This window comes from Gavia stellata, chromosome 7 (assembly GCF_030936135.1).
Source record: "Gavia stellata isolate bGavSte3 chromosome 7, bGavSte3.hap2, whole genome shotgun sequence".
Taxonomy (NCBI): Eukaryota; Metazoa; Chordata; class Aves; order Gaviiformes; family Gaviidae; genus Gavia; species Gavia stellata.
The window spans coordinates 49894482-49910561 of record NC_082600.1 but is presented as its reverse complement, the minus strand read 5'-3'; the positions used below and the strand labels follow the sequence as shown (position 1 = coordinate 49910561).

The 16080-nt window shown below is 42.6% G+C and overlaps 1 protein-coding gene across 1 annotated transcript in view; it reads right to left on the bottom strand.

Moving 5' to 3' along the window:
- Positions 1-16080, bottom strand: part of PAMR1 (peptidase domain containing associated with muscle regeneration 1) — a 57166-nt gene that overhangs the window by 12739 nt on the left and 28347 nt on the right. The gene's annotated exons all lie outside the window — the stretch shown is intronic.

Genomic DNA, 16080 nt, shown 5'->3' with positions numbered 1-16080 from the left:
TTTAAATTCTCAGAACACTGGCCTTCCCAGTCATGATCTTTGTAGTCCCAGTCATTCCCTCCATATCTTTCTCTGAACAGCAATTAATTACACTACATTTATATTTCTCTCTTTCAGTGTAAAGTCACACTCAGCTTGTCAAAGGAGAAAAGAAGATTAGAAACATCTGTGCACCACTCAGAGTTCTCCTGTTTATCATAAATACAGGTTTTCTGTTTTGCTTGTGGTCCACTTCAGCTCTGCAGAACAAATGGTTTGGTGCTTTTGTGTTCTAGGTCCATCCTGGAAAAAATGTCACCAAGCTACACTTACTTTTTTTTCCACAAACTGCAAGTATTTGTTCTTGTTTAGTCTCCTAAGTGATTAAGATATTTAGTTGCAAGTCCTTTTGATTTGCTCTGGTTGCACAGATTCTCTGTGCCAGCGTGACCCAGCTGGAACAACTCTGGTTTTATTTATGATGTAAATTTAGTGTTTTGGGCACAGTTTCATTCCACATACTGGAACTATGGCCTAGAGTAGAGGATATGGAGGCAGAAGGTCATGAGATCTAATCATAGCTATAAAACTGTGGCCATGGGTAAGTTGCTTCATCTGCTGTGTCTAACAAATGAGAGCACCCCTTTCCTCACAGGGATGTTACAAACATTAGCTCATACCCACTTGTGTCACAGCGTCACCGTGGGGTTTCTCTGATGGCAAACCAGCTAAGTATTATTAATAGACGTGTCCCTTTTGTTACCCATGCCTTTATCTACCGGTAGTCTGTTCTCTTGTAACACAGGATCTTCCCTCATGGTCTGTCCTATTCTTTAGACCTTGCTACTGGAGGCACAGCCACTCATTTTATTTTTTCTTTAGATCATTTTGTAAATTCATTCTTTCTCTCTACAAATTAAATGCGGTTTTGAATCTTGAGATGTTCCCTGCATCTCCGTACCACAGCTGAGCTCTCTGTTTTCAGTTATATTATCTAGCCTGAAAGTCACATACAGTTAGTTACTCTAGTACCTGCCTCCTCTGCTTTGGTTTGAGCTCTATAGATTTTTTCCCTCTGCAGTTTGACTTGCTTTTATTCCTTCACCTAGTATGTTTCAGGCAGCTCTTCTGCACCTTTTCCCTTTACTTGTGAACACTTCAGGCAATGGAGTTTTGAAGAGTTATTGTGAAGGTAATCCTAGCCCCTGTGTGCTTCATCCAATTCTCTCTTTCTTTTTGTGGATAGCTTCCCATCAAGAGTGTGAATTTGACTGGTTCTTACATCTTTCAGAATGTGCAGTATATTCCACTGAATTTTAGAACACCCTCTTTTGTTTGAGCTACTTTATTGAAGTCTTTCAACATTCTCTCCTGGTGTAAGACTATATCCAACTCTCCAACAGATGCTTCTCAGAAGTCAAAAAAAAAGGAAAAGAACATTTTGTAAATGTGATTCAGACCTAGCTCTGCCCTTACCCTCCGGATATACACACTAGCCATAAAATTCAGATACCTGAGCTGACCCAATTCTCTTCAGTTTCTAAGCTCTCTAAGATATTTGATATGATTTCAGATTCCCTCAGCTAGGCAGGATGGGCCTGATCCTGCCATCTACTGAGTATTGCTGAATATCAGTCCTCCTTCTCTGCGTGGTCCAGCTTTCACAGTCATGAGGGCTGGATCCCTCTCACAGCCCTCACCTACCCACACCATCCCCATCCCACCTTGTATCCACCCCCAGCTATACCTCTGCCTGGTCTAGCCTGACCGCTACAGCAGAGACGGGGCTGTGAGCCGTTTGGACAGCACTTCCTTGGGAAGCAGGTAGGTGGGCTGGCCAGGAGCACTCCATGGGCTGGAACCATTCCTAGGCCACTAGTTAGACTGCTCTGCTAAACATGAAATAAATGATTCTTACTGCCCTGTGACTCCAGCTTCCTACTTTAAGGTGCCTTAGACATGTTGTTTGTGCTGTGTTTGGCTAGAACACTACTTGTCCATAGCAAAATGAAAAAGGAAGGAGTAAGAAAATCTGTCTTGATAACCCATGGGAGAACTTTCTCACTGACACAGCAGTGGTTAAAGAAAGAACTGCCATCCATAGGTCTTATCCTACTTGAAGGCCTTATCAACATTTCCCTAGTGTTAGTGTGATGGCCTCTGAAGAGTAGTCTCTGCCCAGCTTTTCACAAGATTAATACCTTATCATTTCTCTCAGTGCACTTTGCAAAGCAGATGGAGGAAGAAGCAAAAGACAAAGGAGAGAGCTTCAGACAGATTAAATGTACCATGAAGTCAGCAATACTCACTCCAAACTGTAAGGTTTGAGACAACCCTGCCAAAATGGAACTAAGAGTGTCAGGATTTCAGGTTGCAGTGCTCGGTCTCTGCACCTTTCTCTCCACAGAAGACCAAAGCCACCATAAACCCAGCATATGGACTAAGTGGCTGCAAAATTCTACTATGAGATGGTAATGGACAGCCAAACATGAAAGACATTCATTCAAGGTCTGCCAAAAAAAGTCTGAGCAACCCAGAGACTCCATGAGGATCAGGCTGACCCCATTCTTCATGCCATGGTGTCATCACACCTATAAAGATTTTGGTGAATTTGTATCTAGAAAACAATAGGAAAACTGGAGATATTTCAGGGAAAGGTGAAACTAATGTTAGGGAAATATAATCTTGAGAGTGACTAAGAGCTAAGAATGACCACCCTGGTCATGCAAAAGCTAAAAACTACAATAATCTAAAAGCTAAAACCAGAAAGGATACAGTAAAATGTTTAAAGGAAGACAAAGAGCTATATTCAGGCAGGATAAAATTAAGAACTGGAGAATTCTTACTCAAGAAAAACTCTATAAAAGTCTCCTTGACGAATCTGTGAAAGGCATAGTAGAATGTCAGTGGAAATTATATGAGTCTCATAATTTGAAAATTGAAACTCCATCTGAAAAAAAAAAGCTGGAAGAGACTTTGGAGAGAACAGGGCGGCAGTAGCAAGGCCATTATGAGCTGAGAGATTTTTTTGGTTTTAATTTTTCCACATTTTGCTGCACAGTGTTGTTCCTGGGAAGTTCCACAATTAATCTATGCAGGCATATAGGTAACCCATGTCACTTTAGGGTCTGAGGTGAGTTTTGGCCTGATGCAGCTCTGTACAGTTCATAAGAGAGCGAAGTAGCAAGGTATAAGATAAGGTGGCTACAGGCACCTCTGGCAGAAACGCTCAGTTCTGACAGCCCAGTTGTTAGAGAGAGAATAAAAACCAGAGCTGCCTCAAGTGTCTATGTAACGAACTCACGGATTCCTGATAAAACTTATTACCCTTCTTGCCTCTTACTTTGGTGCCTTGGGAAAAAGAAAACAATATTTCTGTCCCGTATGAAACATTAAAACTGCTCCACATTTCACAGACAACTTTCCACAGTCTGAGAAAAACTAGACTAGAGGAACAGTGAGTTCCTGAATTTTTAAGTAAAATGTTCCATTATTAATAATAACAGTGCAAATTCCTCTCCCTTTCAAATTATATGTAAGAGACATTCCTCAGATCTGAATTATCTGCCATTTAGAAATAGTTTTCAAGCTCATTTTATCACCAGTGAGATAAATTAGATGATCTCTTGAGCTACGCTTTTCTCTCTTCAATGTCCTTCAAATCCTGCCTGATGGAATTATCATTTGCTTTTGTCCCAGGGTCCCTTCATTAAATGAACACCATTTTTTTCTGCTGCCTTCCTCTCACCCACTTCTTCATTAAATAATATATACTCCCTCACACATACATTATCTCTAAATTCTGCACAACCTTTCAATAATATATTGCATGCCTGAAATAAGTCTCATTTCTCATTGCTGGTACTAATAAAAGGTTTACATTTCCATTTTTATCCCCCCTGATATAATAGGTGCAAGCACTTGTAATTGTATGGAGTTTTATTCTTAATTTGCTTACAGGATTTTTTAATACTGCTACTGCTAAAGAAATCTATCTTCTTGCATATTCCCAAGTCAGAGTTTGGCTTTCAGGCTGACCCGTGCTAATGTATATAGCACATTTTGACTATCTAGAAGTGGCTCTGGGGAACATTTTTCTATGTACTTGTAATATTGCTTTCACATAAGATGTGCTGGCATGCTCAGTGGAGGCGAAACACTGAAAACGGCCACAGAAACTGCAGTTGGTAACAAGTAGGGGAGTAGAGCAGCATCTGCTGTTACGTATCCTAGCATATTTGGACTTGATGATCGTACAGGTCTTTTCCAACCTTAGTGATTCTGTGATTCTGTGATATGTCTCATGCTGCAAAAGAGAGAGCTATGGACTTGCTTTGGGACCCTGGGTGCCACCATCCTAGCCAAACCAGTCTAATGACTGTTAGAGAAAGCCTGATAGAGACTGAAACTGAGGCAATTTAACTATCTATCTTCAGAAAAAGGACATTTTGTCAGGAGAAAGCCTAAATGACATTCTTTTCTCCAGTGAATGCTATCATGGCCCAGCATGCTGCTAAAAGCCACAGCAGCTGCTGAGCCAGAGAAACACTGCGCAGGGAACCTCAGCATCAGGATTTTCGATCCTGAGCTTTGGGGTTTCCTGGCTCCACGGCAGTGGCTGGCAAGTGCTCTGAAGCCAGAGAACCTGGAAGCCCTAGAAATCGCAGCTCCAAGATGGTGTTGCTGGAGGGAGCACAACATGCAGAGTATGTGGAAGGGATTTTTTTTTCCTCTATGAATAAGAAAATAATAATTTAAAAAAATTCCAGCAGAAAATATAAATTTCTTTGAAAATTTACTGCTATAAAACCGTTCTAACAGAAAACTCCCAGGCAGCTCTACCTACATGCGCTTCATGCATCTCACTGATATTTGCAGTCGCTGCCTATGGCCAAGCCTGCTGAAGTCAATGGTGGTAAATCCCATCAGGTTTGACTTTTGGCCTGCAAGTCTCTGATTTGATCAAATTCTTTTTCTTGGTTTAACTTTTGTTTCGAGGGCAAGTCTGATTACATGACTACCTGAGTATCATTATATAACAGTTCTTAAAGCTTATAAGCTCTGTATTTCCAAAGTTTTTTATAAAATTAGTGTCTGTCTGCATTTTACTGCTGGGGAAGCTATAGCACAGAGGTATCAAGTGATTTACCCGAAGGCAAACAGTGAGGGAGTGGCAGAGCTAGGAACAGTCCTGTCATCTCCTGATATTCTTACTACGTTTACATTTAAACTGACCCAGCTTTGTGCAGAAATCAGCATTAAATAATTATACCATTACATAATCCACACATTATTCTCAGCAGCAGTGTTTTGTACAAAGCCGATGGAGCCATATGGGAGCAGATAGTTCAGTGTGCCTGAACGCAAAGCACAGGAGTTAGGGAGGGAACCAGCCATGAACAGCTTAGCAGTTACTGCTGGGTATTGTGATGCCCTTTGCAAAGCCCCGTGAGTAAAGAGCTTTTCTGGATTCAGACTTACAGAATTTGTTGTCTTCACTTCACTTCACAGAGCTTATTTCCTAATCTTGGCCCATGAGCTCTGTCAGTCCATGTAAACCTCTGATACCATTTATTCCTACACTTATCCCTTCTCTCCCCAGCGTGCATCCACAAGGTGAGGACGCCCCAGGTTCTCACAGGGTTTGCTGGCAGAAAAGAACTGACGTGGGGGAGGACTCAGATGGCTCTCCTGAGACATCATCCCTCTGCAGCTTGGCATAGCAGCCCAGAGATGGTTAATGCCTAACACGTAAGCCCACAGAGACTAACTTTAGTCAAAAGCATAAGGACATTGGCTGTCAAAATGTTTTTGGAATGGCTGTGTCCTCAAGGAGGGAATGAGGTGAGGGATTTCTGGAGGCCGTGGCTCAGTGTGCTCAGGAGAACTGCTTTTTTATTCCTTCTCATAAGCAGAGAGCAGGGCTTTCAAGCAAGCATATGAGTTTGGCGATGGATTTGATGAAGTAGCCTGCCAGCATCAGGAGGCATCAGGCCATCCTGCCATCCCAAAGTAGTGTGGCTCTGCGCTCTCCTCTGCGCAGGGCTGCCAGACCTTGATGTATCAGGTCACACACACTATGAGGCAGGAGTCCTGACTCCAGACGTATGCTTTAGGAGTCCCAGTGTTCTTGTCTGGCTCCCGTCTGCCTTCAAGATTCTCTGCATGCTGGGATCATGGGCACATCATAAGTCTGCTGACAGCAACATTGCATTGATGAGGTCCTGCAGCACCTCAACAGAGCACACTGTTGTGTTGTGGTGGGAATGTCCTTCTCTCTGTGACACTGCTGACACTCCCTGAGCCTGCAATAGTTTCAGCACAGGCTTTGTTCCTACAAGGGGCTCAATTCACTGTGATGGTACTTACACTCAGGAGAGAGCCTGGCATCTTCTGATGCTGCTCTCAAGATCAACTCTCAGTTCAAGCCCTTCTGAATAAATGGTAGCAAACACTGCAGGATCCACCATAAGGACACCGACCTTCTTGCCACCACCTGTTTGAACCTCCCACCTCTCCTACACTGGAGAGCGCTGCTGACTAGGAAGCCACACACTGACAAACAGCCCAGTGGTTCTCCTTCAGACCCTGGCAAGAGCTGGATGTGAATGAGAGCAGGAGAGGCTCGATGGCATTAGCTTTGCTATGTGATCATCATTCTTCCCCACAGCAGAAAGAGACTGCTGGGAGCTGAACCGCTTTGGAGGACAGGTGGTCTTGGTCAGGACTCTCTGAAAGAAACGCTTTCCGGGGCTGGTGTGTGTTTACACGGGCCATGTCTGAGGGGGCTGGTGATGTCTATCATGCTTGCCTGTCTTCTTTGTTGCCCCTCAGAACTTTTATTTTTTGAAGCTGGCAGGCTCTGCATTTTAGGTGAAAAAAGGGTGTGGTTGCAACTTTGACAACCAGAAATTAGAAGGGGGTGAACAAGGAAAGCCAAGAGTGCTAAGATTTGGGTTGAAATTTTTTTTTTTTTAAAGCCAGACTCTCAAAGCAGAGAGCAAATACATGCAAACACTGCAGCAGATCCTGTACAGGAAAGGGCAAGGAAACCACTGTGATAAAAAGGTGTTCACAGTGATGGCAGTGTTTTCTGGAATAAGGAGACTCTTGGACCTCAAAGAACAAGGATGCTCTGAACAGCTACAGCCACACGTGCAAGCAGCACTGCTCTGCTTGGTTATGCCTGTCACCACAGACTCAGCAACGAGTGGGTGAGGCTTTAGGGAGGGGTCTCAGAGGTACCTCCAACCTCTATGTTATCACAGGCACCTTAGCTGGCTGGTGCCTAAATGCCACTCAGGAACTGTCCTTTAGTATCACATACAAGTCCTGGAGGGGTAACAAGGATTATTCCCCAAAAGTGACCCTCTGCACTGCAGTAGCTTCCATTCAGGTTGCTAGCAAGGGAGGATTTTGGATAAACTCTCTCTGCCCTCATTCACTTGTGTTTCAAAAGAGAGGAAACTCTCCACCCTCCTTCGTGCCTCTTGTGATGCCCCAGGACACATTCTCCCAGCTCCATGCCCAGCTCCAGCCACAGCTGCTGCAGAAATGCTGGGACAGACAATTCACAAAGATTTTGGGCCTTAATTTATCCCCCATGAAAGATTCCTGAAAGTTCAAATCTCCTTCTCATTGTTGCATTTTGTCAGTCCTCATATTAATCCTGGAGATGTCAAAGGAAATCGTAACAAGAGCAGCTGATCAGCCAACCTCAAGTACCAGAGATAGTGAATTTCCAGTCTTGCTCTCTGGGCCTCTTTGCTTTTGCAGTGGTTCCACCAGCTAGGAATAATTATACAAAACTATGACGTAATCCCTACTGAAATCCAAGTCTTTTCATTCCCTTCCAGCCAATTGGAACTCACCCCTGATGTTTTCCAGCTCTCTGCTTCTGTGAATGATACCGTATCCATGTGAAAATATGCTTGGATCACCCACTGTGATTTATTCATCCAAAGGCAATTTGGAGGTTGTTGCTTACAATTAGCCACTTGATCTTTATCAGCATTGTTCTTAGCCCTTAGAAAGCTGTGTACCTTTCCGGTACTTGGATGGCCTATTTAATTATACAACTGGACCTGTTTGTGCATGTGATACTGGAGTGAGTGAAATCCTAATGATCCTCAACATTCGCTTTCTCTATCAGTGGCAAGAACTAATATTTAGAATAAGTAAATTCCCCAATGTGTCCCGTGGAAAACATCACAATATCACACTGCAGAGGAGAGCACTATTTGCTCAGGGAGAAGATTGTAGGGCAACAAAGCTGATATGCTCATTATTATACCAAATTACAAAGGAGAGTAAATCATCTTGAGGTGTTTCATTTCGGAGATGTCAGCTTTCCAGCTAAACAGGAACAAGCCCAGGCAATGCTGGATGAGAAAGACAGTCTAAAGAAATGCATATTGCTTTGAAACAATGTTTGTGAATGTGCATTAACTGTAACAGGAAAACACCACTTAATGATATAGATTCACCCTAGCGTAGCTGACTGAATAGTTTATTCAGCCTTTTGCAGGGGTCTGAGCTGGATTTCAGACAGAAAGGAAGATCTGGCATTGCCTGTTTAAGAAAAGAGATGGAAATTACCAAGTGTTGAGATGAGAGTGTAGGGAAAAAGAAAATGAAGGGAACTAAAAAGCAGGGGAGTACTGAGGAAGTAGCAGGGCAATTTGGTTGGCTGTGAAATGCAGTTCCTGAGCTCTTGAAGAAACCAAAGAGGAGTATGGGAGCCATAAGAAAGAGCAAGTGGGATACTGCCTGGTCGTTTGTGTCATCATTCCTACCGCCTGGGGCCATTCTGCCTAGGCAGTGTTTTGTATCAGCTGCAAACAGTGTGCAAGACAGTAAAATCATGCAACAAAGGGAAGTGTGTAAGGCAGCTTGCCTCAGAGGTGTTTGAGCGTAAAATCCTTAAGGAGGAACGAAGCCTTTGAATGAACTTTGCGGGGAGAAGAATGAAACTGTCAGCATTTAAGCATGCTGATTATTCCAGCAAATTTTCAAAGTAGCTTTAAGGTTACCCCAAAGCTGCAAGAATGTGCACTCTGCATGCTTGCATCCAAGAAGCTACGAACAGTGTTATCAGTAGTTTTCAGAGAGGACAAGGAGTGGTTAGAGGCAGAGACCCCAAATCTACAATCTACTCTGGGACCTTCTCTCATTTCTTCTAGCTCCAAAGAAACCAAAAGATACATCTCCTTCCCCTCAGCTAGGAGGCAGAAAACATGTCCATCAGCAACTTATAATGAATGGTACACCAGCCCCCTGTCCTCTGTGACTTTTGCAAAAGCTGGAGGTGAGCCTAAAGCATGCCACTGATGCAGACTGTTTTTTTGGCCTGCATGCAGTTATTCTGTGCTGAAGAGCTGATTTATGCCATACATTAGAGCAGACCTGTCAGGAAGACTTAGTCTCCTAAGTGATTCAGTGATGAAATGACAGGGAAAAGTATCTTTGTCCCATCCAGTGTGGCAAGAATGCCTGGAATGTAGCTTGGTCCAACCTGTCCTCCTGCAGCACTGATTCATCCTTCCACACAGCAAGTCATACCAGGGAGAATCCTGTGGATGGTTTTATCTCTAAGGCATGTTAGCAGACTGAGGAAAGAACTAAGGATTGTTTTGTGGTGGGGCAAGTGATTTAGAAGTACACCTCTTTTTTCCTGTGGCAAGCCTATCCTTGGATGGATTACGTTAAGAGACAATTGCTGATTTATTTACATGATAGCAATGCCTGGGACTATGCTCTGGGCAGAATAGCAGGGTTTTTTACCAGACATGTTTCACTTTCTAAAAAACTAAAAAAACTGGCTAGTTAATAGACAGTGAGAAAATAACAAAGGGACAAGAGGAGGTGTCAATAAAGCAAATGTCCTGTCTCTTTGAGCCTTGCTGTCAGCTACACTTACTCACTGGAGTTTCAAAACACTATAAAAATATTATGAGATCAAACACTGCTAAATGGTATGAGCAACTTCCTCCCAGAGACTGCATGACTTGCTCAATCCAACAGTCATATTGACAGAGCTGAAGGAAAGAGCTGTCCTAGAGACCAGTTTTCTGCAGACTGATTCACAAGCAGCAGTTGTTTAGTGAATGCTTCAGATGTTTGTAGCAATTTCCATCCTCAGCCATCAACCTCATTTTTCTCTTAGGTATTTCTGCCCTCCTATGGGGCACCTTGACTGTTTGTGTAACAGGAGCTGAACAGCTTTAGTGCATCGCTAAGTGAATTAAGACAACGCAAAATTGATGTTAGGTTACCTTAAAGCACCAGACATAATGTTTGGTGGTTTGGCAGTTGCTGTGTGAACAGTTGCAGCAGCCTTCTAACCAAGGGAGAAACCTCCAGGAAATATACTGAAGTATATTTCAGGGCAGAAACCTCTACCTCCACCTCAAGCCCTTCAAATTCATGCACTAGGCACTAAACAGTATGGATCTTGCCTTGTAAACACATGATTCTCCTGGAAAGGAGTATACTGTGGGGCAGTATGGGGCAGCAAGGATAACATCCTAGCAGAAGTCTAGCCAGCATCACAGTGTTCTTATGATCAGCCCAGGAGAACAAAAGATGGCATTATCCCACCAGAACTGAACTCTGAAGGTGACTTTAAAACCTCTCTGAGGACTGCAGTACTATTATCTTACCTGGCTTTGCAGAGACATGTGGGTCAATGAAGCTTCCTGTATGACTGCACTGGCCATGTCTTCAGTGCAGGATTATCTCACCCTGTCTGAACTAACTGTCTTTCTGAACAGTCTTGCCCATAAAGAGCAGTTTAACCAAGTAATGGTGCTCAAGGCACAAGTAGCGATAGTACGTTGCCTCTCAGAGGGAGCCCCAGGAAGGTTCTGGAGAACAGGCCACCTCTGAGAGCATCCTGCCTGTGTTCACACTACAGGGTTGCTGCATGACAGGCTAAAGGGTGCTGCTGGTTTAAGCTTTAGCCTGTAACCCCTAGTGGGTCTGCAAAACCTGAGAACTGCCACATTCCAGTTAAAGGCTTTTGCTAGTGTGTGGGTCTCAAGGCAGGTGAACCCTTGGATTGTGATAGTGAAAAAAGGCCACTAGCCTTTACTGCTTAGCAGCTCCAGGTATATATGTGCTCTGGCAGCGGAAGGAGTTGGGTTCTTATTTCCCACCCTATACACGCAAGCCTGTAGGGAGGACAGTAGAAATGTGATGGGTAAAGAGTGGCATTAATCTCATCTCTTTGACATAGCCACCAAAAAAGCCACCTTGACACAAGGGGTCCCTTTAAAAAAGCTGTAATAAGCTATTTTCCACTGGAAAAAATAAGTAAAACCCAACAAACAACCGAGAAAAACAATGGCAGGGCTAGGAGTAGGGACATTGAGAGTCATATTTCTTTTTGGAACATTTTCCCTAACTGGAATAGAACTGATTTCCAGGCCAGAGTGGCAAGAAAGGGCTCAGGAGCATTTGGTTATACCTGAAGTTCTCCACTGCAATCATGCAGCATAGGCACAGTCTAACACATGTGGGCTGCAAATGGTGCAATATATATCAGTGATTATGGCACTGCTTGAAACCAATTACTGAGAATCTTCCTGACAAAATTTAAAAAAGTTCCAAGCATTCCCTTAGAAGACTCTGCATTATATGTCCATGGTTAGGTAAGAAAACTAGGTTTAATGTCCAGAACCTTTCCCCAGTGCCTCATCCTAGACTCTGCTGGGCTTAAAACTGTCTAGCCTATGCCAAGCACTGACAGCTGGGCTCATTTCTCCCATAGCAGAACAAGGCAGGGCGTGAAGGAGTGTTAATGCTTTCTCCCTATCTTAAATATCAGCCACTCAGTCCATTAAGGGTGAGGGCATCCCTAAGAACCAGCCCAAGTCACAGCTGTATGGGGCCAAGAAGGATGGAAGGGGATTATATCAGCAGTGAGGAAGGGCCTGAAAGCTATATTCAGAGGCCTGTTGGAACATAGTAAGGCCAGCCCTAGCAACATCAAAGGCTACAGCAAGGAGTTCATAGGGCTTAGTCAGTTGGATTAGACCCTTCATTAGGATGCAGAACAAACCTCTTCTTCTTGGCAGACAGGAGCGAGAAACAGAATAAAAATGGAAATCAGATCTGAGCCCTGAATTCCCCATTCAGCACGAGTTCCTCTTATTTGCGTAGGAACTCTAGTTTGCCTGTCTTTGTTTGAAATAAAGGTAACAGGAAATTTCAGGGCAGGATGAGGTCAAGGTCTCCTGCTTTGGGTCCAGCAAGCCCTGGGAGGACTCTTGAGTCAGAACACCCCGTCCTAGCAGAAGGACAAGCAGAGGGGGAGAGCATTTGCCATGGGGTACCAGCAGTACTCTCTCTCTCCAGCTGCATCTTCAGCAGGCAAACTCAACACTGAGACTTTGGAAAAGACCTTTCTTAGTTTGAGTTGAACAAGTAGCTGTCATGCTGTACAGAGTCATTGACAGTCTGATACGTGAGTGGATGCTTTTTAGCATGCAGAGCACCAGGATGAGGCCACTAGTCAGCCTGTTACTTTTTCCCTAACTTGCATCTTTTGAAGAAGTTTCTGCTCTGTTTCAGGGTATTGCAGGCTAGGAGAACAAGATGATCTGGTTTGGGGGGTTTTTTAACGCCTCTGATTGCAGGATTATTTGCATTAAAATACACAGAGGTCAGTCAGAAAAGCCTGAGTTTGACCTCAATCATGTCAGCATGGCTAAGGGGTCACTGGGAGGGGTATGCAGGTATACTGCAAATTCAGTTTAAGATAAGAAAGAAGCCCAAGTATTTAAAATAGGAATTACTTTTCTCTACTTACTGTATCATCATAACAAAGCATGCTTATGTGTAAGAAGGTATTTGTTGCTGGTCTCTAGGACTTGTCTTTACTGTGTTTTAGGGCAGAAGAAAGAGGGAAAGATTTCACTCTATTGGTTAGCATTTGTTTTACAATTTCATATAGATTTTTTTTTTAAAACAGTCTCTGGAGTGAAATCAGACATATTTAGATAAAATGTTTCTTGCCCTGAAACAGGACTGATGATTGAAATATTAACAGCTGTTAGAAAGATACATGCCTGCATTTCACTTCATGCTGTTGAAACCTTTAAATCACTATCGCAGACCCTCAAATTGTAAACAAAAAGACAATTTCCTGGCTGCCACAGTAGAAGAGACAAGAGACTGCTAGTTATAAGCAACCTGTGCCTTTAATTATTTTATTAATATTGCAAATTGTAACTGACAGAGCAATTAGTGTTGAATATTACCCCAGGAAAGCGGCTTGACCAATGTTGATCATCCTGTTAGAATTTAGTTTAACAGAGGAAAAAATAGGTTCCTTGTGGTTTATCTCATTAAGGCGATTTCCATAATTCCCACATATTTAAAACTAAACTCGATAAGAGACAAAAAGACACAGCTGCATCAGGATGGTGAGGGACTTTTAGAAGATTTCTGATTCTATCATGAAATGTCCGTGGCTGAATTTGTTTAATTTGGCCTTAACTTATTTCTCAATTAGATAATACCTCAGTCTCCCTTCCTCTGAAGTATATCCCTTGGATTTCTTTAAAACTCTCGTATCTCTCTGAGTACCTTCTGTTGCACCACCTCAAATCTTCTACATGCACTTAACATTAAGGGGCTCTAATTTTCTTCTCTCTTACACCTATTTTTCATCAACATAAATCCATTTACTTTAATGGGATTGCACCTGACTTGCTCCCAGAAAACCAGACTGAAAGAATCAGCCTCATAGTATCCAAAGTCATATTCAATATTCCAAAAGTGACCATTTTATGATTGTTTTCTGCAGAAATACATTTATTTCCCTTGGCTCTACCTCACAAGACAGCACTGTTGCTGCAAGACTAAACAGACAGAAAGATTCTGAGCATGACACAATCTCCCTTTAACATTTAAACTGCAATGCTGTTCAAGAAACTACATGACTAATTTTTAAAGAATTACAGCCACAGATATTTTTTCCAGTTCTTCTTTTGCTCTTAAAAAACAGATCAAACTTTAATTTTCTGCCTTTTTCGTCCCGTACACTGGAAAATACTTAGGATGCATTTTGGCAAAACTGAAGGAAATATGTTAGGAAAAAAGGTCTGTGGAGGCAGAGAGAACAGAGATTTGCCGTGATGTTTTCCCCACTGTGAGGTTTGCTATTCACATACAAGACAAAAAAGTCAACCTTTATCTATGTTACAGAAGGCAGCAATATGGGTGCTGCAAAAAATATTTCCTAGCATAAGCAAAAGGCAAGCATATGGTTGCAAGCATCATAAAGTAATAGTATTTTATCCACCTAAACTCTTATTTCACAAATCAAACTACAGGATTCCTGTCAAGTTAAAAACCTCACTGTATATATTTTTAAGGGTGTCCTCCCTTTTATTCTGTAACTGCCTATACCCTTCATTGTTTACAGTATGACAGAAGTCTCATCCTATTATTTTTCAACTACCTCCTCTGTTGTTTGCTCTGTGTGTTGCATGGATGAAGTTTCTACACTGGAATTACAAAAGAAAACTAGTAAAAGAATGTGAGCTTCATTTCTTGCCTTGACTGTAGTGTAGAGCCTGCCAAAACTAGAGTTGAGGTTTGCTGGAAATTTAATTAATTCGAAATTTAGGTTGGTTCTGAACCAGACAGGAATCTTTTCTTTTTTTTAACTCTCCTAAAGACAGGAATGGAACTAATCTCACTGAGCAGTTGCAAAGAGCTCGGGAGTTTCCAGTCCCTAAATGACCTGCTAAATAGCTACTCACAGGAAAGAGGCTGTTAGCAGAAGAGCCAGCCACATTAGCCCTGAGGTCAGGAACCCTCAATTTTCAGCAACCCTTTCCCTACAGAAAACATACCAGGAATCTGTGCAATCTGGCAGAATGTGGCATGCTTTTCAAAACCAAAACTTTTTCAGGCTTGTAGAAAATGTAGAACTACCTCTCCTCTGGTCTGCTGGGAGAAAAGTCATGTCTTACGAGCTACTTCTGGATCTGTAGAAATCAAAAGGTCTTTTATCTCAAAATGATCCGTGCAAGGAGGTGCCATGTCACTATGATTTAACTCCCCTGATGAAGTAAAAGCAATTCCAGGTGAGAAATCCACTCCTGACAATGGCAGAAGCGGGGAAAAGATTTTGAAGTAGTGAGGTTTGGTGTATATTGGCTGCTCTGACATAGAACTGAAAACTCTGGAAGCAGGCAAGGCATTGTGTGCCTTACGGCCAGAGTAATGCCACAGCAGGGCACAGTAAGCCATGCTTTCTGTCTTGGGCCAAATATGATCCCAAGTGGATTTCACTAGTATCACTGAAATCCTCCAGGGTCAGCTGGAGCTCTAGCTCAGTGACTTTAAATATTGCACAATGCTCCTTTCAGCTAGTAGAGATGATGCAGCCTCTATCATAGCATATATTGCACAATTCTTACTCCTTCTTGCTCTTTCAAGACCTGTTAGATGAATACATTGGCTCAAGAATGAAGAATTAAATCACTAGAACAGACAATTGATTTGAACTCATTTGAACCCAGTTATTTTACAGTTTGCTTGGCAGGACAAAACCAGGTGTATAACTATATGTACAGTGAGGACCACCAAAACAGATATAGACAGAATCTACCCTTTTTCATTTGTTTTGATCCCAAGTCTCTGTCATTCATGGTGCCAGAAGTCTGCCTTTCAGGTGGCTGTGAGGGAAGACAAACTTCCTAGGACTGACTCTGGCTAGAGCATCAAGCACAGGGCTCAGCTGGGGTATGTGCTTTTAGAAGAGAACAACTGATCCACACAGTGGAAAATAGCAGGCAGGTATATCTTTGTCTGATAAAGTTAGTCCATTACAAGATTTCTTGTGTGCTGTTTCCCAGCTCCAATTATGTTTTACCTTTTTACACATAGATAAAAAGCTCCAGAACTATTCAGTAGAAATCTTCATAAACTGCAAGCAACGTGTCTTAAAAAATGCCACAAGAAGCTCAGTGCATTCTCTGGCACTGTGACTGACCTAACCTACGTATCAATGACACTCCTAACAATTAATGGCCTGCATCAGTGACAACCCTGGAGGCTAGTCATGCACACAGTGCCTGTACTCAC